At 41.7% G+C, this 22,126-nt stretch overlaps 1 protein-coding gene across 1 annotated transcript in view; it reads left to right on the forward strand.

Moving 5' to 3' along the window:
• The first annotated feature begins 1,094 nt into the window (after positions 1 to 1,094).
• Positions 1,095 to 22,126, forward strand: part of C4_2H1orf141 (chromosome 4_2 C1orf141 homolog) — a 171,705-nt gene continuing 150,673 nt past the window's right edge. The window contains exon 1 of the mRNA XM_069232472.1: positions 1,095 to 1,270. The gene's annotated coding sequence lies outside the window, so the exon portion shown is untranslated. The remainder of the gene's footprint in view (positions 1,271 to 22,126) is intronic.

The following is a 22,126-nucleotide window of genomic DNA, read 5'->3' on the forward strand; positions in this document are numbered from 1 at the left end:
GTAACATTTCCCATATTTATGTACACACGTATGATTTATTGTGCCTGTGTGTGTTGTAAAACGCCCTACAATTAGATGAGTAGAACTGAAAACGAATACAATTAAAAAAAGGTGATCCTTAATACTAGTCTATTTTATAAAGCGAACCAGAGCAAATGCAACCGCTTTTAGTTTGTTGATGCACTCCTTCGGAAGTACCTAAACACTATGGGGGCACAGTCCCTGTAACGTAGTTGTCTACAGGGCTTTAGGGTGGTGTGACTGGTGCAGCAGCACCCGGCGCTGACTTTGGTAGGGGCTTTGTGTTTAAAAATAACTATTGGTTTAAAAGCACACGAACTTACTGATGAATCCAGCAGTTTTCAGGCAACAATACAAATCTCAAAATAACTCTTGTGATTGATCTATCTTCTGGTGAAAGTCTAATGGCAGTTTTGACTCGCCCTAAAGAAGAGCGGAGCGTCAATGTACCTGCTACAGATAATGTGTACCGTGCAAATCACAGAACTGAGTGTCAGTGAACTATGAGTAACGATAGCGTTATAAAAACATGAAACGTGGTTACGTGCGCGTTTAACGCAAAATATAAAGCATAGGTCGAAATGTCAGGGGCACAACGCAGCTGCCTACCTGCGCTTACAATTGGTACTCAAGCCCAGAATTGTCGGTATCTAGTAATTGCAAATGGCAGCCATTTTAATTTAGTCACTATTCTGTGAAAAGGGGAGAAAGGAGAGTGAACAACTTCGATCCTGGAATAACCTTTTTAAGCACAAAACAGTTTAAATTAGTTGTAAGGTGAACGAAAGCGATATTATGCTTAAAGAACAGAATTTTTCAATATGTTAAAACTGTTAGATAGCACTTAAATTAAGCATCTAGAAAAAAAATAATAGCTAATGAATGAGTCTTTATTAACATTACATTTTCTGCAGTAGTTGTGATAAAATGAGAAACTGGTTACCGGGTTTAAAGCAGCAGTGAAACATGGTAGCGCTGTTGTAATATGTTCGAGAAGCCACTGCACGTATGCGCTTGAGGCTATATTAGGAGAAGGACTTGCACGTTACTCTGTCTCCATGGCGACCAGAGAGGACGCGGATGGTTGCTCCCCAGCAAATCTCCCGCAGAGAGCATTGACAGTCACTCTAAGCACCGAGGAAGAGTTGGCATCGGTCCCACGGGACCAACCATTTGTGCCGTAGTGCCGGATGAGTCACCTGCGCTGTTTCAAGTATTTCATTCCACCTGGGAATTCACAGCCTTCACTGTAAGGATTCATAGTGTGTTTTGTTTCCTAATCCTCACAATTCTAGTCTATATTTTCAGGGTGTGCCTGAATTCAAGAACGAAAGAGAGCAGGTTTGGGAGGGTTTTGGTATAGTTGTGGTGAAAGATGGATCAATCGGGAGCGGTGGGTTGGTTTAGGATTGAGGCCAATTGTGTGTTGTTAAAGAGCCCCTGCTCAGTTTTCCCCTTAAAGAACTGGGGATCGGACGAGCCGCAGAGCCCATATGATAGGTGTGCGGTGTGCTTTGAGAGCTGAGAGGGTGTGTTTTGCATTATTCTTAAGTCAGAAATAGAATGGATCCTGTGAGACCTGAAAAGCGTTAAGCTGACGCTTCCTTAAAATGGAGGTATAGGCAGAGATGGGTGGGCGAGATGCAAAACACAAAGGAATAAGAGGTCGAGAGCTCCCATAAGGGCGAATGCATCTTTTGTTTAATACGAGTCAGTTGTTTTTTGTTAAAAATATTTTATTGGTATTTTCTTAGAAACAAGGTACAAACATGCAGTATAAAAGAATCAGGAAGGAAAGAGTTTAACACAAGAAAAACCAGGGCAAGACGTGCATCCTTGCAAGGATAATAATTTCTTATACAGTTGAGATATTGTACAAAAGGCATATGCAGTAATAGATGTCATGTTATATAGGTAGTATTTAGGAAGTGTCCGGTAGTGAGGGCAATACAACATGCATGCCATTATAGATAAGAGCTGAGTGAATATTTTAGAGTTGGGTGGAACATGGTGGAGGATGTGTCATGTGTTGCAAATGAGCTTTAAGTTAGTGTCAGCAGAGCGATAATATGATGGTTGAGTTTTCCTGGCAGCAAAGGATTTCTCTCAAGGTGCTGGGGGATGGATACAAAGGCCAAGTGTTTTCCTGATACACTGCGATTTAGCCGGTTGGGTTCTGTCATTCAATTGCAAAACGTGGGTGCTTCATAGGTAGGTAACCCAGGCCCATCAGGTGTGGTATGAGACATTTTTATTGGACTGCCAATCTATCAGGATTACCTTGATGACGAGTAAGAGGTCAAGGAGAAAAAATGTTTATGTCCGGGAGTTTAATGGGGGGGCTCTGCGAGGAGTGGGCTCATCAAAACAGCTGAAAAGGATAAGTGTCTGGGCTTTTTGAAGATAGTCTACAGTTTTGTGGTAATGTCTCGCCAGTACTCATGTAAGTTGGGACAAGAAAAGAACATGTGTTCTTCATCGCTGTTGGGTGAGTCGCATGACCAACATGTGTTAGTATCCTTGAGCTTTAACAGCAACAGTTTAATTGAGGTCCAGTACATAAAGTGTGTCACAAAGAATTTGGTTTGGGTGAGGGATGGTATTAGTTTATGTTTAAATACGTTTTGCACTAATTTTGTCTACATTGGGAGGGATCAGGCCTTTAGACGAAGCATAGGCGGTCCATTTTGGTGCCAAAGGTGATTGACGCAAGGTTTTATTGGTGGCATTTTGTAACATTTTGAGGCCGCATGACATCCTTTGAGGATTGATTGAAGTTTTTGTATTATCGGTGAGTTTTGGATGGGTCCGAGTTTGGATATCTTGGTTTTAATTTGGAAAAAGTCATAAAAGTCTATGTTAGAGAGATTGTACTTATGTTGCAGGGAAGTGAATGATGGCAGTTTTGAGTTAAAGTACAGATCAGCTATTGTTGAGATACCTTTGGTAGCCCAAATTGGACCTATGGAAAATGATTTGGGGATTTGTAACTTCTTCTTGAACCATAGTGATGTGAGGGATGATTTTTGAATACTAGTAGCCAGGATCGAGTCTAGAGATAGAATAGCAGATATGGTAGCCTTAATGTATTTATTTATTTACACTTATACGGCTCATCAAACACAGTGGGTATCTATGCGCTAAGTGAGTGAGAAGAAGGCTCTCCGCACTGGGCTACAGTCCTATCTCAAGAGCCACCTATTCTGTCCAAAATAACCAGGTTTTAATTGACCTGCGAAATTCCAAATGTGAATCCAGCTTCCTGATGCCCAGAGGTAACATATTCCAGAGCCTGCCTGCTGCCACTGAGAAGGCTCCCTCTCCCCCATCTGGCCTTCCTAAAACTAGGGATATTAACTTTCTTATTGCCAGCTGATCTCAGAGCTCTTCTGGGGGAATACAAAGTGAGAATAGATCTCAAAGGTCCGGCACCAGTCTGAAGTGCCTTGTGCACCAGAAATTCCTCTTTGAAGCTAACACACTTCCTGATCTGGAGCCAGTGTAAGGCCCTCAAGCCCTCGCTAACCAAGTGGCTCTTAGGAAACTCAAGAATTAAATGTAATGTAATGCCCCGTTTTGAATCAATAGCGGCTTATTTAGGGAGTACTGAGTAATATTTCAATAAAGGGTGTTACAGTAATCTTGGTGTGATGTATTAAGCTCCAGAACTTCAGAAACCTTTAGCTCCTCATGAATGAACTGCAAAATCTTTCTCAACATTTCAAGAATCCAATGGCATGTCTTCACTGTTTTGCTGACTTGAGACTCAAAGGTCAATTTCTGGTCAAAAAACATTCCTAAGTTCTTTACTTCCTTTAATGGAGTAGGCAAAGGACCACAGGCCTCTGGCCAACAGCTCGAATTTCTAATGGGGCTTCTGGACCCCAAAAAACAGAATCTGAGCTTTATCACCCTTCATTTTAAGCCAATTTTGCTTCGTCCAGCTAATGATCTCCACCATGCAGAACCTAAATCTCATAGCCACCTCTGTCCAATCCTTACCAATTGGCACAATTATTTGCGTCATCTGAGTAGGATACCACCTGAAATCTCCAAGACTTTATCAATTGTGCCAATGGGGTGACATACAGGTTAAACAGAGTAGAACTGAGGGACTACCCCTGCGGTATCCTGCAAGACAGCTGAAATGGGAAGGCTTTGAAATCTGCACAACTGACGATATTCACCCGATTCCTAAGAAAGGATTCCAGCAGTTTCAGAGCCCTCCCCTTCAGTCCATCCTGCCGTAGCCTGATAACCAACAAAGGTAGAGAAAAGGTGTTTAAGACTGCGGATAGGTCAAGCATTACGAGAATGACTGCTTCGCCCTGATCCACCTGGCGACAGATGCAATCAGAAACTGATAGTAATGCAGACTCTGTGCTGTGATTGACCTTGAAGCCCTTCCGAGATAAATCTAGGCATTCATTCTCACCCCAAAAAACAGGCTAGTTCCGTATTTAGATGTTTGTCTAGTATTTTGGCTGGCACAGGTAATAAAGAGATGGGTCAAAGAGTCTTTAGATCATTTACATCTGTGCTATGTTTATTTTTAAGCAGGCGAATAATGGCTTCCATCCAACACTGTGAATACTACCCCTTAGCTATCACTTTCTCAAAAATTATCTCTAAGGCCTCTGCTACTACATCAGGGACCATTTGAAGCACTCTGTCGACCGGGGTCCTCGGGTGACCCTGATCTGATTTGCAATAACAGAGAAACACCAAGGAAATTAATGGTTTTCCTTGAGTACTTGAAAGGGATATGTGACATTGTGAGGATGGGTATTAATAAGAAGGGGTGACAACCAGCCATATAGGTTTTTTTAAGTGTGTTAGTTTCGAACCACTGTGCACCTTGGGTAGCTAAGAAGGCCGTTTGCTAAGACTCCAGTTGGGGAAATTGCACCCTCCTACTGTCGTAGGGGTCCTTTGTTTTTTCAGACTGATTTTTTTTTTTGTTCTCCCTAAGAAAGGAAGAACCAGCGTTGACTATTTTAAGAAGGAATTCTGGTGAGAGGTGTGTTGGGATCATGCCAGCAAAGTTAACTATTGGTGAAACCATCATCTTGATGGTCTCCCATCTACCACACCATGATATATACTTCGGTGTCCCAGCGGCTAATACGTCTTTTATTTTATTCAGAGTTTTGTGTTCACTGGAAGCAACCAACTAGGCTAGGTTATTGCAAAACCAAATTCCAAGGTATTTGATAGCAGATTTCCATTGGAAGTTGGATGAGCCAAGTATGGAGGGGTAACAATGGACATTAAGAGGAAGGAGCTCCGTTTTGTTTTTATTTAGTGAGTAACCGGAGAGTTGGGTGAATTGAGCATTCTTGGCGGGCTAGGGGATCCTGTGAATATTAGTATGTCATTGATGTAGGCTGCTATTTTATAGGGTGTGTTATCAAAGGAGATGCTCGGGATATCAGTGGCTTCATTAAGCATCGGAAGCAAAGAATCAATTTCAAGTAGGAACAAGAGGGGCGATGGGGGTATCTTTGGAGAGTACCTTGTTGTAAGGAAAATGGTTGGAAGGTTGAACCATTGATTCTTATTCTGGCTGAGGGATTATGATATAGGGCCATGGCCATAATGATAAATTCTTGCCCTAAGTCATGTTTCAAGAACACGGCTTCAAGGTAAGGCTAGGAGACCTTATCAAAGGCCTTCTATGCATCTAGGGCAATGGCTGCAGCCGCAGAAGAAAGTGGCTTGTAGGCCCTTTCAATGATATGTGAAAAGAAATGAATATTATTGCTTGCTAAGCAACCTTTAATTAATCCAGGTTGTGTAGGGTGTACTAATTTGGGGATCAGTGGAGCAAGACGGCAGCAAGAATCTTCACGTATATATTCACCTCCATGTTAATGAGAGATATGGGTTCAAAGTTTTTAGGGTCCGAGTGGTCTTTCTTTTCTTTGGGGATGACTACAATGGTTTCAGATGCTGATCCTTTGAGTTTGCCCGAGGTGGTGAAGTAGGTTAGTGTCTTTTCTAGTATACCAAGAATAGTTTAATAACATTTTTAATAAAATTTGATAGGTAAACTGCCTGGTCCCGGGGCTTTTCCATGGAGATTGGCCGGCAAGCGTCTGTCCGTCAGAGCAAGATTTGCTTGATTGGTACGGAGCTCAGGAATTCTAAGCAATCAGTCAGTGGAGTGTTAACTGAGGGTATGTAGGGTTTAGTGTAAAAGCGCAGAAAGACTTTAAGTATCTCACCTGTAGTGGTTGGGAGTTTATTTTGGTCATCTTTAATCATTTGGATAAGATTGCTCTTGTGTTTGAACTTTAAGTAGGCTGCAAGAGATTTGACAGCTTTGTTAACTAGAAAAGCTTTTTGCCTCTTTGCGCATGAACCCAAAGGTGTGCTTGTTTGCTAACCATGGTGCTGAACTCATATTTAAGGCATTTTAAGTTGTCAGGGTGGTTGAAATAATTTTTTGTCAGTTAAGAAGTTTATTGGCTTTTATGACTTTTGCTAGCTGGTCGAGTGTCGATTTGATAGGTTTGTTTCTACAAAACATTAAACTATTAAATGGACCTCTCATATAGCACTTAAGAGAGTCCCACAGGGCTATTGGGGAAACTACAGAGTTTTTGTTTATTTGAATGAATTGGGAGAGTTCCCCTTGATGTTCCTTAATAGTCCCCGGGACTTCCAAGTTCATTCGCCAATTTTTAGATTTTGGGGGTGTGGGGAGAATCTGGAGGCACATTGTTATGACTGCATGGTCCGAGACAATAATAGGTTTGATGGAGGGAGAGGCAGTGTATTGTTGGAGCGTGGAGCCAACTAGGAGGTAGTCTATTATGGAGATGGAGTTATGTGGGGGTGAAATCGCTACCCGTGGTATTATGGACTCTCCAGATGTCAAATAATTAGTTTGCTGAGCATAAGACTTGCAGTTATTTATGAGACTTAGGTGTTCTGTATCCAAAAGCAGATTTCCAATCCAAGAGAGGTTCTAGTGGTAAATTGAAATCGCCCCCAAGGATGATCCATGCATCTGGTGGAAGGAGTGCAAGTTTGGTGGAGAGGGAGTTCCAAAACTTTGATTCATCTGTGCTGGGTTCGTATATATTTACTGCATAGATTTCTATGGAGTCATTTTGCAGTCGTGTATTGAGCCATCTGCCATCATTGTCTGGTTCAGATGATATGACTGAGAGATTGGAGGTATTTGCAATTGGTGTAATGACTCCATTATTTTTTAAGATAGCAGGGGAACAGGCGATGTCTGAAATCCAGCTTGTGCGGAGAGATAGGGCCACTTTATACCAATTTTTGTTTCCTGTAAAAAGATGAGGTCGCCTTTAAGGGAGTGGCAGTAGTCGGAAAACATTCTTCATTTCACTGGGTGATTGAGGCTTTTAGCATTGAGGGAAATCACTTTTAGCATGTTGGTGTTTGGATTGGTCATTGATGTAGAATGAGTTTGTGGCATTGTGATGTGGAGGTTTGTGTACTGAGCATTAGCACTGATCGGTTTGTACCAGACACATGGCACAGGGGCTGGGGGAATGGACGAGGACCATGTATAACGGGGAAAAAGTTAGGAGCTATTAGTAGTACAGACATTACTCATGGAGGAGAAAAAGGTCTCGAAAAATGAGGTATAGAGTATTGCAAGATACAATAAGCAATTAGGATGCGCAGGGGAGGCATTTAGAAGAAACAAAACAAACAGGAGGGCATGGGCCAAGCACGATATTTACACTTCAACAATTATGTTCCATGAGGCCTTGAATGGCAACCAATATTAAGAGAAGACATAGAATCACAAACACAACTCCTCATAATTGCGATATCGGTATAATGAACATTTGTAACAGTAAATGATTTTGAAAACCAAAAGAGTGGGCGACAGCCCTGAAAGAGAAAGTTTTTCTAGGTCTGTACTGTGCTTTGTAGTTGTATTTGTGTTTTACTTGTATTCTACTTTGTGTTTACATGTTTGTATGCATTTGTATTTCGCCTCCACACATGCAGGTATGCGGAAAAACAGGCTTGTGGAAATATATAAGAATCCTTGCAGGTTTGTGTGACCATTTTAGGGAATGTTGGTGTCTGTATGTTCATGGTGAAATATGTGGCAGTATACTCGACTTTCAATGCGTGGTTGATTGAACTCAAGTGGGCCTGAGATAGTAAATAGTAATATGTTAAAGGTTGTGTGTGCTTGTGAAATTATGTGAGGGCACATACAAGCACATATGAGTATATATGAGCATATGTGATTAAATGTGAGCTTGTATTTGCTTCTAGAGTCGAGTTGAGTAGAAACATACTTTGTGTAATATCTGATGGGGACATGTGAGAATGACAATCTTAACAAACAGGATATAGCAATATTGTACACATGAAAGATATTATAGCGTGCTAACCAAACAGTGACACATTGATTAGAATCATAAAACCAGTCAAGCAATCATAGAGCAATTCTGATATTGTAGAACAATGTGGACAGACATTGGTACATTCTGGGCTTTTGTTGTGTATTAAGCAAAATATGGCGCACTGGTTTGAGTTATGCAACAAGTTGAACAATCATAGAGGAATTCTGAAATTGTAGTACCATGTGGGACCCATTAAAGGGTATAGCTATTTGGCGATGATGTTGCTTGGGTTGTGTAAAGGCTTCAGTTTTGTTCATTTGGAGAGTCTTCCATACAGGGCTCACTAGTGTTGTCTAGAAATACACTTAGATCAGAAGGTTCAGAGAATACATGGGTCTTGCCTTGATGAATTATCTTGAATTTGGCTGGGCCAATAAAGGAGTGCTGCATTGCTCTGTCTAGTAATGTCTGTTTTTGGGCTAGGAAACCTTTCCTTTTGATGACTGTGTCTCTGGTGTAGTCCTGTGATATGTTGATCATTGAGCCTTGCAAGGTAAAAGATTTGATTTTGATCATGTGGGTAAAAATGAGGTAAGCGTGTTAGAGATAGAGTGGTAGAAGCACAAAGGTCTAAATATTAGTGCCCGTGAAATAGACATGTTTGTGGGTTTACATGATAGGACCCTATGGGGACGCTCAATTTTAAAGTCTTTTGCAAAGATGATACCCAAGGTGGATAGGGTCCATGATTCTAGAAAAGCAATAGCAGAGGGGGATTTATCTTCCACTCCTTTGGGTTTCCTCTCCTGTTGCAGTCTTCTAACTCAGTTATTTCACGCATGAGAGACAGTAGAATATCATCGGTCTTGTGGAGGTGTTTGGATTGTGCTGTCAAGCGGTCTTCAGTCATGCTTATGTGATTTTCAGCATTTGTTACTCTCCGATTTAGGTCTTTGATATCAATCTCTGTTTTGTAGCAGATTGGTGTTGGTGTTAGTGCTTTGTGCAATATCATGAACGTTGTTAAGCTTTCTGAGAATCATCTCAAGGGTGGACTGATTCCTGTGTTTTCCTTTGATAGGAGAGTCAGGGTTCAGTGTACTATGTTTTCATCTCTTAAGGCCCGATTTGCTTTATTTGTCCTCGAGTGGTTTATGATCTCTCTGATCGATCATGTTTTATGAGAAGTCGATATGTTTCAATTTAGACATAGCATTGGATGTGTGGCGCTGAGCTGGAGCTTAGTTGTCTGAAGGTGTATTTTATTGCTTTGAGTAGATCAGTTGAATGATTAGGGGCCACAAGAACCAATCAATTTCAGTGATGTCATCTTCTGATAAATGTCAGGGACTAGTTGGTGATATGGCTGTGGTTTATGTTTATGCCTGACGACTTATGGCATATGACCATTAGCACAGGGGTTCCATGGTTGATTCCCTGTGGAAAAGCAAATGTGAGGCTTACGGCCCAAGATGGGGTTAGTGGCGCTGATGCGTGAAAAGTGAAGTGCTTTGACAAATCAACACATCTATCACATGCTAGCCCCTTGACGGTAAGTGGCAGAGAACACAGCCTCCTTTGACTAAGGTACTGGTGACTAGAATGCTATCTTAAATCTCCATGGCATATCCCAGATTCTGTAGAACCTTTCACAGTGCTATAAAGGTGCCTTCAGTATACTATAGGGAAAAATACAGAACCTCAGTGTACAGGTCAGGCAGTCTGGGTAGGACTTCTGTGTAGTAGGTGAAAGTGGGACCTTAGTGCGCTCGACTAGCACTCGATCTCAACACGCCACCATCTTCTTCACATCACCCGTTTATATATCTAAGGAGCCACACAGCGGCTCACAGAGCCATTTTTTACATCGCTATCTCATATTACAGGGAGCCTCACAGAGGCATACAAAGCTTCACACAATGCCATAAGACTGTCTCCAGGGCTTTGTAAGTAAGATAAGCAGTGTCTGGGTGCTCAGAACAGGGCAAGGCTTCATGGCAATAGGTGGTATTAAGCCTTCGCAGCACTCAACTGCACTCCAATTCATCATGCCGCCATGTTTTCCACATCACCCATTCATATGTCCAGGGATTCACAGAGAGCCTTACAGAGCCTCACACATCACTGAGGCTGCCTCAAGGGTATTGTGGAATAAAGAAACTGTACCTGGGTGCTCAAAATAGGCAATCTGGGCAGAGCTTTAGCATTGTGGCTGCTCTTTGATTCCCGGTGCACTCGATTCAGGTTCCATTTTCAGCGAGCCACCATCTTGTTTTCACGAGGTGGCACACGTGGTGCAGACAAAATTCAGATTTTCCTAGCTTTAGTGAAGGAAAGTCTAGATTTTATTAAAGACACGGAGGCAAGTATTATGCTTCCTTTTCTTGTGTTAATATTAATAGCAGCCAAGAAAAAAATCACAACAAGAACTACATATCCCATGAACCATTGAAAAAAGATGTCATATATGAAGTCATAAAGAAATGACCAATAGAAAGTCTGAAAACCTAATACCTGTCTTAACTGTGAGCAGCAAGCCCTCTTTTCTTGCGAGAGTATGTCAAGGGAAACAAAACAGTGGCATAATAACCAATACAATAGAAAATGCCATCAATAGCGTAAAAAAGTATTTTGCAAAGTCCAGAGCTGAAGGGGAAACCGAATTCGGCTGATCCACATGACGACAGGAAGGCAAAGAACGACCTCCCTGTAGAGAAATAGATGCAGAGACATCTGTAGGAAAAAACTTGGTGGTAGAACGAACATCCTCATGATGAAGCAAGTGGTGCAGGGGAAGCCGGCACTGAAATAGAAAAAGGGAGGGTTATGAAAAAGCGGTGGGATAATACTCGCCTCCTTGTCTTTAATAAAATCTAGACTTTCCTTCACTAAAGCTATGAAAATCCGAATTTTATTACAAGACCGGAGGCTCCTATTATGCTTGTTTAAAGCATATTAATAACAGAATCAGCAACAGTTGAAATTGGTTTACAATAAAAAGTTCTAAAAGTGGAAACATTAGACCAGTCTGCCGATCTAAGAACGTCCTCCACACGAGCACCGGCCCAGAGGGCCTTAGAAGCCATAGCACCTCTGGTGGAATGTGCCCCAAACGAACTGGTGTCAATACCCGCGAGGGTCATAAGCCACTTAACCCAAAAAGCAAGGGTAGGAGAAGAAACAGGTTTATAATGTTCCAAAAAGGAAATCAACAACTGGGGAGAGGAGGACGTTCTTAAATCTGCAGTTTTTGCTATGTAAAGTTTTCAACAGTTACCAACACAGAGTTTAGGATGTGAAGGAAAGTACGGATAGTGAACCATGGAAAGATTTGTTTTAGTTCTTCTATGGATTCTAAAAGACGTGTCAACGGGAGAGAACTGAACAGAGGATACATCTAAAGCTATAACATCGGAAACACGTTTCAAAGAAACTAAGCATAGCAACATTGTTAACTTTGCCGAAAGACATTTCAGAGAAAGAAATTCGTTATCATGCCAAGAATTAAACAAATTCAAAACCAAATTGACATCCTATAAATGATTATATTTAGAAGCAGGAGGATTGGAAAATCTTACTCCCTTCAAGAGACGACACACCAAAGGATGTTACTTGAATATGCTCGACAGAAATAGCAGATCTATAAGTATTCACTGTTCTGTATGCCTTACCTTGGGAGGCTAGAGAGGCAAAAAAAATAATGACTAAAGTCACATCGGCTGAAAAGGGATTTGAATTCCTGTCCAAGCACCAGCTACACCAGACCAACCAGGCTGACTTGTAAGCTTTAGCCGTTCCTGGAGCCCAAGAGAGGCAGATGTACTGAATAGCTTGTTCCGAAATTCCGGGAGTTCTCCAGGCTGTCTCGAAATCTTCTATGCCACCAGAGTTAATGTATGACTGAGAATCATGTCATGAGGACGACCCTCCGGATTGAGAAGAAGTTCGAGAAAGGTTGGAATTAAAACCAGAAAATCGATTGACAACTCCAGAACTGAAAGGAACCAAGGCTGGGTTTGCCAAAAGGGAGTTACTAGCACCAGGGAAACTCGTTGGCGACGAACCTGTGCTAAGACCCTGGCTATCATCATGAAAGGAGGAAAGGCATAATTGAGATGAAGAAACCAATCTTGGAGAAAAGCGTCTGTAGCAAGAGCTTGAGGATCCGGTTTCCAACTGTAAAACTTGGGAAGGTGAGAATTCAAACGAGAAGCTAATAGGTCCACCATTATGACACCAAATTTCAAAGAAAGTTTGTTGAATACGGAAGGGTGAAGACGCCAATCACTGAAATCCTTTGGATGTCGAGAGCACCAATCCGCTATGGTGTTCAGTTTGCCTGGAAGGTATTGTGATCTGACCGACAGTTTTCAAAGAAGGCAAAACTCCCCAAAACTTTCGGCTAGATCCGCAAGAGGTTTTGATTTAGTTCCTCCAAGATGATTGATGTATTTTACTGCGGGAATATTGTCCATCTTTAAAAGAATAGAACAACTTACCTTGTCCCTTGTGAAAGTCTTCAGTGCAAAACGCCCGGGACATCTTGTTTGGGGTCAAGGGCAACAAGTTTTTATGTTTACTTTGTCCTTGGGACAAGTAGGCCCAACCCTCTGCAGCTCAAACCCTTTTGGCCTCCTGTTTACAGAGAGTGGAACTCTCTGCAGTTGAGGTAATGTGTTTCCAAAAGATAATGCTGTTCGAACTTGTATTTATGGTTCATTATTTGAAAGCCTTCATTATTAGGGTGAGTGCTGTAAATAAATGTTTTAAGGTCACACTTCACTACTGACGTTGGTTCCAGTACAAAAAAAAAAAAAACGTGTACACACGTTTGAAAAGTTTAGGCTATGAGGCTAAGTATAATGCTCCCAGAATGCTCTCTGATTAGATGCAAATTAAGTGTCATTTAGTAAAATGTGTTGATGCATGCTAGTATTTCCCAAAAATATTTCTAATGGAAAATCAGTGTAACCATTTTCAACACGATTATGGGAAGCATGAAAATAAACAAACACTGACAAAGCCAACTGATCTGACATGTTTTTATAAGTCTTTTAGTTTCATCAATGTGTGTCTTGTTTTGACATGGCTTTTGTAACACTTTATTGTTGTGGGAGCTACCAGGCCCTCAACATTGTAACAAACACTGGCAAAAAAAAAAAAAAACGTTTTTGAACTCTAAAAGCACACGTTGCCACCAGTGGCATAACAAAGGCCCCGCAGCCGCCCTCCAGGGGGCCCCTTCAGCACAGCACCTGCCCTGAGTGAGTCTGGAGAGGGGGCTCCTCCATGTTCTTTCCAAAGTGGCACCCTGAAGTTTCGTTACGTCACTGATTGCCACTGTAGTTCCTGACATTGAACAGAACTACTTTGTGTGCCAATATGCTCCTTGAGGAAGAGCAGAATGCGATCACTCACAGTAAAGCCAGCCGAAAGAGAGAGAAGTAGAAGTTTAATAAAAACAAAATGTCTTTGTTAACACCAGACCTAATTAGGGGCCAAGACCCACATGTAGGTAGCTTTTTGCATGTCGCAAACAGCGACACTCGCTGTTTGCGACGTGCAAAAAGCACATTGCGATGCACAAACCCAGTTTTGAGATTCGGTAACCTGGTTACCGAATCGCAAAACGGGTTTGCGACTCGCCTTTAGGAAGGGGTGTTCCCTTCCTAATTGTGACTCGCAGTGCAATGTAGGATTGTTTTGTGACCGCTGGCGCAAACCAATCGCAGTTTCGCAAAAGGGAAGGGGTCCCCATTGTGAATGTCACTGTAAAAAAAAATTCAGAGCAGGCAGTGGTCCTGCGGACCAAAAACGTTTCATTTTTTGTTTTTGTAATGCATCTCATTTTCCTTTAAGGAAAACGGGCTGCATTACAAAAAAACTGCTTTATTGAAAAGCAGTCACAGACATGGTGGTCTGCTGTCTCCAGCAGGCCACCATCCCTGTGAGGGCCGCCATTCGCAAGGGGGTCGCAAATTGGGACCCACCTCATGATTATTCATGAGGTGGGCATTTGCGAAGCCCTTGCGAATCACAGATGGTGTCAGGGGCACCATCCTACATTCGGATTTGCGACTCGCAATTTGACTCACAATTTGCGGGTCGCAAATCTGAACCTACCTACATGTGGCCCCAAATTCTTAAAGAAAGTCACAAAAGTGCACCCATGGTATATGACGTACCCCTATAAAATATTTGTGAACTGTATTTTAGCATGGGTAAATACGCATGTGTAGATTTGCTCATGTGAAAATCTATTGAGCATTTGCAAGTTCATTTTCCCTCCAGCCACTTTCTTCCCAACCCTGGAAGAAGTTCTAATTCTGCCATTGTCAGGAGTAAATGTCCAACCTTTCTTATTATTGGAAAATATTAGAGAGAAGCTGGTGAAAATCTTTAAAACATGCAGGTTAGTAGGTTTGCAGACTCAAAGGCATTCCAGCCCTGGAACTATTGCTTACTGCTTCCTCCAGCCCCGGTATGCAGATCTGCAGAAAAGTGGCAGAATAAGGAAATTGCTACAGTAGGGATTGAAACTGCAAGTATTCAAGCCCTACTATGGTAGTAGCCCTGGCATAATCAGAGAGGCTATTATCAGAGCTCTTACATAATGAGATTGCTGCCATAATTTGTCGCCACACTACATGGCACCAAAGGGACAAGTAGATCTTTTTACAGGACAAGTAGATTTGAGAAGCAACCTGTCCCCTGGACAAGTAGATATTTTAATAAATTCCACACCCCTGATGTAGGAGGCTGGCCTGGCTTATAGTGGGTACCCTGTGGTACTTTCACCCTTTGCCAGGTCCAGTTATCCCTTTATTAGTAGAATAGAGGTGTTTCTAGCAGCTTAGGCTGATAGAAGGTAGCTATGGCAAAGCAGCTTAGGCTGAACTAGGAGACATGCAAAGCTCCTACTATACCACTTATATCATATGCACAATATCATAAGAAAACACAATACTCAGAGTTACTAAAAATAAAGGTACTTTATTTTTATGACAATATGCCACAAGTATCTCAGTGAGTACCCTCAGTAAGAAGGTAAGTAATATACACAAGTTATATGTACACAAACCCAAAACAGGTAAGTAAGAGTCAGAAAAGTAATGCAAACAGTGTAGAATTACAATAGGTTGCAATAGGCAGACGTAGGTCTAGGGGCAACACAAACCATATACTCCAAAAGTGAAATGTGAATCACGAATGGACCCCAGACCTATGGGAGCTTGTAGAGGGTAAAAGTAGGAGTAAAGTACACCTACTACCCCAAAAGAGCACAGTCGTCGTGATAGGGGGATTCTGCAAGAACAACAAACACCAGCAAGGCACTGAAGGTGGATTCCTGGACCTGAGGACCTGCAAGGCAAGGGGACGAAGTCCAAGAGTCGCTATAGTCGCGATAGTGTCCATGGTGGGCAGGAGCCCAGGAAACCACGGATAAAGGTGCAAGGAAGCTGCCTCCGGATGGAAGAAGCTTGGAGTTCTGCAACAACGAAGAGGACTAGGGACCTCTCCTTTGGATGAAAGATGTCCCACGTTGCGATGAAGGTTGCAGAAGTGTTCCCACGCAGAAATACCGCAAACAAGCCTTGCTAGCTGCAAGGGTCGCGGTAAAATCGAAATTAGCTTAAGGATAAAGAAAAACTAAATAAGGAAAAATAACAAAAGACTACACTAAATCCAAAAGAGTGAAGAAGGGGTAAAAAAATATAGTCTGGGCGCGGGCAAGGGTAGTGTAATAAACCCAAAGACACTCCCAAAACATCAAAAAAGGCTAACCAGGGCAGGACACGCCAATCAGACTCCACCCGAAAGAGGAAGTCTGAACAAGGGGAAAACTTGGTGGAGGACGCACTGCCTAACCGCGTTGTAAACAAAGGCTGCCACGGGAAGGGACACAAAGAAAACAGCATGAAGGCGCAGTGCTGAAGCGTGATGTGAAGAAAGGCAGCAGGAGGTAAGCGCTTGACTGAGGCGCGTACCTGAGAGCATAACGGAAAAAGAGACGAACGTTCTGGAAGAACGCTCGGCTCTCGAAATGATGAGAGAATAAGACGTTCATGTTGTTAACAGACAGTACATTATACAGGAATGAGCTGATAACACTAGAAGCAAACATTAAACCACACCCAGCATAATAACAATATAAATAAAACGTATGAAAAAATGTATAACTTATCTTGACTGCGAGCAGCAAGAAAAGAGGGCTTGTTGCTCGCAGTTAAGACAGTTATTAGGCTTACAGACTTTCTATTGGTCGTTTTTTTATGACTTCATATATGACATCTTTTTTTAGTGGTTCATGGGATATGTAGTTCTTGTTGTGATGTTTTTTCTTGGCTGCTATTAATATTAAAGCAAGAAAAGGAAGCATAATAGGAGCCTCCGTTCTTGTAATAAAATTGCCTCCAAGGCACTCCTGGCACTCAGATTTGCCAGTGGTCACGTCACTGGGGGCAGGAGGTCTGCTACTATAGTACACGATTGTGAGGTCCGGGCAGCTGCAGATGGCCATATAAAAAAGGTGACTCGCTGGGCTCAGCAGAGCTCAGAGGGAAGCCGCCATCTTGCATTGACCCTGGCCATGAGCCCAGTACGTGTAACTTTTACCACGTCTCTTAGTGTCTTGTAATCAGTCGCATTAATGAAATGCAGATGACATGCAACAGATGCAGTGGACAACATTAAAAAATGTTTTTTACATCTGTGTTTAGCTTCAATACATTTGATTACATTGAGGGACTTGTTAAAATTGACAATTACTAAACAAACTGAAGAATTGTATTTAAAAAAACCTTGACAATGGCGCTGTGAGTGAGCGGAGACCGCAACAGTTTAGGTATGTATACTTTATTGGTGATTAATATTGTTCGTTTACAAGGCACAATACTGTAATATATGTAATCATATTTTTTGTTTACTGTATAAAATCTTCATCTGTTGGTTATCTTAGATTTAGGGGGTTATTACAACTTTGGAGGAGGTGTTAATCCGTCCCAAAAGTGACGGTAAAGTGATGGATATACCACCAGCCGTATTACGAGTCCATTATAACCTATGGAACTCGTAATACGGCTGGTGGTATATCCGTCACTTTTGGGACGGATTAACACCTCCTCCAAAGTTGTAATAACCCCCTTATTGCCTAATGTAAATGAGGCACAGTCATATGAAGCAGTGTTCATACACTATCACAATTTGGATATTGGAGAAATCGGTATTTCACTGTCAAACTGTAACTCAAGCACATGTTCTTTTTATCCTTCATCGCCTATCTCCAGTTCAAGAGGAATAGACACTAGTATACAGGAATTCTGGAAAGTATGTGGCTTAATAGTGAATTGGGATAATTTTTCACAGCATAAAGTTAAATATTGGAAAGCTGAATACTCTATTCATATGGTAATCACAAAGAGCATCATTGAACAAATACGCCGCTTTAACAATCACACATGACTAAAAGCAACAAAACGGGTAGGTCAATGAAGTTGCAAGTAAAATGCTATTTGGCCTCTTATTTTGATGCATCTGTGGAAATAAGCTCTGCTGTGGGCCCTTGAGATCTATTCACTTTCTTTTTCTACATATATTTTAAGCTGCAATTTCATTGAAAGTGCAAAAACACACATTTTGTATTTGACTGTTAGCAAGAGGTGAGCTGCAGTACCCTTGCTGATGAAGGGGCAAGGGCTGCATTGATAGTTTGAAATAGAACTATTTACATGTGTGATCTTTGGAAGAGGCCAGCTACAATACCCTTGTTGATAATGGTAGAATGGGTGCATTTATATTCAGGAAGAGCTGAGCTACCCTTGTTGATAATGGTAGAATGAGTGCATTTATATTTAGGTATAGCTGCACTGCAGTGCCCTTGTTGAGGATGGTAGAATGTGTGCATTTGCTGACGATGGTAGAATGGGTGCATTTATATTTAAGAAAAGCTGAGCTGCAGTGCCCTTGTTGGTAATGGTAGAAAAGGGTACATTGACATTGTAAAAGATCTGAGCTACTGTACTCTTGTTGATAATGGTAGAAAGGGTGCTTGTATATGTGAAAATAACTCAGCTGTAGTACCTTTAATGATAATGGTAGAAAAGGAGTACATTGACATTTTGAAAACACTGAGTTCCAGTACCACTGTTGATAATAGCGGAATGGGTACATTTATATTTGGAAAGTGCTGAGATGCGGTGCCCTTGTTGATAATAGTAGAAAAGGTGTACATTGATATATAAAAAGTTCTGAGCTGAAGTACTCTTGTTGATAATGGTAGAAGGGGTGCATTTATATTTGGAAAGAGCTGAGCTGCCCTTGTTGATAAAGGCATATGGGCTGCATTGCTAGTTGGAAAGTATTGATATACAGCAGCTATGTTTTATAAAGGACCAGGGGTTGCTTTGATCTTTCGAAAGATGTGAGTTGTGGTGCTTTTCTTGATAAAGATACTGTGAGAAGTTGGGTTGTTGGTTGACTAGGGTGTGAGCCCTGATCAGTCAACAGCCACAATCCCTTGCAGGGTGAAACACAAAAGTCACAAAATTAACCTGTGCTGAACCCTGGGTAGTTTGGCACAAAAAGCACACAGCAGCAGCCAGTCCTCTGAGAGTCGTCCCGCAGGTCCAGTAGTGAACTTAAGAGTGGGTCGGAGAGTCCTATTTCTGTACCTGGTTCCCTGGTCCTAGAAGGTGGGAGGAGTTTCTGGAAAGGGTCTTTGAAGTTCTGTGAGTTTCCTTCCTCCCCTGCCCTGGATCAAAGCTGGGTGCACTGATAATACAGGGTCATTACGCCTATTATGAGGAAACAGGACACAGCCTATTCAGGTGCAAGTAGGGCTGTGCTCAACTCCGCCCCCCATCCTTCCAGCTGATGGGCCATTCATGCTCTGCTAATCCCACTATTGTGTGACTGTCTGGGGTGAATTCACAAAGTCCTAACTGTCAGTAACACCCAATCATGTGACCTAGGACAGGCTGCAGGCACAGAGGGCTAAGGGCAGGAAAATGCCAACTTTCTAAAAGTGGCATTTTCAGACTTGTAATGATATATTTGACTTTACCATTAAAGAGGGTTTATCATTACAAGTTCATAGGTACCAAATATGATATCTATACCTCCTCTCATTTAGGAATTACAGCTTATTAAATGTAATAAGGAATCCCCAGCCTCATAGTAATGAAAAACTAATTGGGACGTTTTTCACTGCCAGGACATGTAAAAACGTTTGATTACACAGCACCCTGCCCTATGGGCCACCTACGGCCTACCTACGGCCTACCTTAGGTGTGACTTATATGTAATAAAAGGGGAGTTTAAGGCTTGGCAAGGGATTTTAAAGGCCAAGCTAACATGGCAGTAGGACACTCTATTCAGGCTGCAATGGCAGGACTCAGACATGTTTTAGGGTGCTAGTTTGGTGGGTCGCACAATACGTGCTTCAGGCCCACAGGTAACCTTTCATTTACAGGCCCTGGGTATATGACATACCACTCTACATGGGACTTACAAGTAAATTAAATATGCCAATCAGGTTTAGGCCAACCAAACCATGTTTAGCGGAATGAGCACAAGGATGTAACCACTGGTTTGCAGTAGAAGGGTGCACAGAGTCCTAAGACAGACAGAAGCAAAAATCCCAAAAATGTGGAGGCAAGCAGGCAAAACGTTTTGGGGAAGACCACCACTCTAAAGCTGACATGCCTAACAGGCACATGGTCTGTATTACTGATAGTTGAAAAGAAGTGAGGTGCAACAAACATTTTGATAAAGTTACATGTAGTGTATTGATCTTTGGGGAAAGGTGAGCTGTAGCACCCTTGTTGATAATAATAGAAGGGGCTCATTCATATTTGTAAAGCGCTGTGCTGCAGTGCCCTTGTTGATAATGGTAGAATGGGTGCATTTATATTTGGAAAGAACTGAGCTGCACTGTCCTTGTTCATAATGGCAGAGTAGGTGCATTTATATTTGGAAAGAACAGCGCTGCAGTGCCCTTGTTTGATACAAGGGGTACATTGAAATTGGGGAAAAAGATGAGCTGCAGTGCTCTTGTTGATAATAATAGAAGGGACACATTTATATTTTTGGAAAGAGCTGAGCTGAAGTACCCTTGTTGATTATGGTAGAAAAGGAGTACATTGATATTTGGAAAGACCTGAGCTGCACTTCTCTGGTTGATAATGGTTGAAGAAGCACATTTATATTTAGAAATTACTGAGCTACAGTGCCCTTTTAGATAATGGTAGAATGGGTGCACTTGTATCTGGAAAACGTAAGCTGCAACAGCTTTGTTTGAGATACAGTGGGTGTAGGAGTGTAGGTATGCATCTGGTATTAATGTAGCACAGATCTAGCCAAAAGGCAGTGGACCACTATCATTGAGAAGAAGTGAGCTGGAGCACCCTAACTGATAAAGGTACAGAGAAATGGTAGAATGGGAAGGTGTGAGCTGCAGCACTCCTAGGATAATGCATGTGAGGTGGGGTTTTAGTATAGATAGTGAATAGCAGCACCCTTAAGATAAATGTATAGGGCAGGGGGTCTTCAAACTGGGGGGTGGGCCCCCTTAGTAGGGCCTCAAGTGATCTGGGGGGGGAGGAGGAGACTCTCGCCCAAAGATGTATTATGCAGATAACAGTAGTTTGTTTTAGGCAGAAAATTATTTATTGCATTTTTAAAATGGTAGAAGAACTTAAATGCAATGTTTAAATAAGGGGGGCCCGATGACTTTCCTCTTTTTTTTTTTCTACCTGGGGAAAAAGGGGGGCGTGGCATTAAAAAGTTTGAAAACCACTGGTATAGGGTGTAACATGAAAGATGAGAGGGGCACGCTGCAGCATCTTAAGACTAGAGCCTTAAAGTTATTGTTCCTATTAGAGCTGGGTAAGGATAAGATTAGGGGTGTCAGCTGTGAAACTATGATCCAAAAAGTTCAGGTTTGGACCGATCTGTCTGGTTAGAGTGAATACAGAAACCCATTTTCTGTTCGGGTCTAGATATATCATTGTTCCTGTCAGAGAAAACACCAGCTCTTTTGGATCTACTTTGCTGAAAAATTTATTTGCAAGTCATTTCTGTTCCATCTGGTTGCTTGCATAAGAAGTTTTAGACTTTCCAATGTACTGCGATGGAGAAAATTACATTGGAGGCCAGTTTAGGTTTGTAATCTGTTTTTCAAAACAGACCCGGGAAATATCTTATGTGCTTTCCTTCAAACTAGAGCATCAAGTAATACTAGTAGGGAGTGTGATCTACATTACCTGAAAAAATATTTATCCAATTTAAACAAGAACACAATGTAGGGACAGAGATTTTTACAGACCCAGACAGGCCAGAAAAAAACAGAATTTTCCAGACAATGGTGTACACTGCAGCAGTGTACTAAATATATATTGGAAGTGATTATTTATGTTTATTGATGTCTATTTGTTTCTGCTGGTGTTTTAATTTAGTAGTAGAATTGCCCTTGTTTTTTCCCTGTGGAGAAGCCCATTTTAGGAGTTAGTCTGGATGGGTGACTACCCACTTTAAGGAATGATCATAAGCCTTTTCAGGGTGATCCCTTAAAGTAATTAAATTAACCTAAGCTCAGTACCGTAGTAAGTATGGCACAGAACAGAAAGGCATAACTTAGGGCAATGTGTAAAGTATTTATGCAGTACCAAAACATTAATAAAGTCAAAACCTGAACCAAAAATCCCAAACTGAATGAGAAAATAGAGTAAAATTTAATGAACTAAATTAGAGCAAAATGACCA

The sequence above is a fragment of the Pleurodeles waltl genome, chromosome 4_2 (genome assembly GCF_031143425.1).
Source record: "Pleurodeles waltl isolate 20211129_DDA chromosome 4_2, aPleWal1.hap1.20221129, whole genome shotgun sequence".
In the NCBI taxonomy this organism is placed as follows: Eukaryota; Metazoa; Chordata; class Amphibia; order Caudata; family Salamandridae; genus Pleurodeles; species Pleurodeles waltl.